Source organism: Silene latifolia, chromosome X (genome assembly GCF_048544455.1).
Source record: "Silene latifolia isolate original U9 population chromosome X, ASM4854445v1, whole genome shotgun sequence".
NCBI lineage: Eukaryota > Viridiplantae > Streptophyta > Magnoliopsida > Caryophyllales > Caryophyllaceae > Silene > Silene latifolia.
This window is the reverse complement of record NC_133537.1, coordinates 33,919,865-33,920,766: the sequence shown is the minus strand read 5'-3', so window position 1 is coordinate 33,920,766 and position 902 is coordinate 33,919,865. Positions and strand designations below refer to the sequence as shown.

Below are 902 nucleotides of genomic sequence, written 5' to 3'. Positions count from 1 at the left end.
ATTTGGATGGAACTTGGTGTTTTCATTGTAAAAATTTGAATAAGGGGTACCACTTTTGTAAGCTTGGAAAGCATTAACTTGTTCGGTTGTTCCCCTACACTCACTTGGGTCATGACCCAAAGTTCCACAATTCTCACATATCCCACTTGGGATTGATGAGGGTGCCGTCATGGCATTGACATGATGCTTTGATGATTTCGAGTTTTCCTCAAGTCTAGCCATAGCTTGTTCAAACTTCAAGTTGATTGTGTCAATGTGAGCACTAAGTTGAGCACCCAATTGAGTAACGGAGTCCACTTCATGCTTTCCTCCTCTAGTAGCCTTGCGAGGTCTACTATATTGTGAATTATGGACCGCCATTTCCTCAATCTTGTTCCATGTTTGATTGTCATCAACTTCGGTGAACATTCCATTTGATCCCATATTGAGAATGTTCCTTGAATCTTCATATAAGCCGTTCCAAAATTGTTGCACTAAAAACCATTCGCTAAGTCCATGGTGAGGACATGAGCGACAAACACCTTTGAACCGCTCCCAAGCTTCATACAAAGATTCTTCATCCCTTTGCTTAAAACCCGTAATTTGAGCTCTTAGCATGTTAGTCTTTTCCGGTGGGTAGAATTTTTTGTAGAAAGCTAGAGCTAACTTCTTACAAGAATCTATTCCAAGGGTGGCCTTATCAAGGCCCTTCAACCATTGCTTTGCGGTGCCGATTAACGAAAAAGGAAATAAGACCCATCTAATTTGGTCTTGAGTCACGCCCGTTTGAGAGATAGCATCACAATAATCGCAAAAGGTTTCCATATGAGAATGAGGGTCCTCACTAGGCATTCCCCCGAATTGGCTCCTCTCAACTAGTTGGATGAAGGCGGACTTGGCAATAAAATTACCGGTGAGATGTT

The 902-nt window shown here is 42.0% G+C and overlaps 1 non-coding gene across 1 annotated transcript; it reads left to right on the top strand.

Moving 5' to 3' along the window:
• The first annotated feature begins 490 nt into the window (after positions 1 to 490).
• On the top strand, positions 491 to 597 carry LOC141624023 (small nucleolar RNA R71). The gene has a single exon (XR_012533835.1). It is a non-coding gene; the product is annotated as a small nucleolar RNA R71 (small nucleolar RNA).
• The last annotated feature ends 305 nt before the right edge of the window (positions 598 to 902 follow it).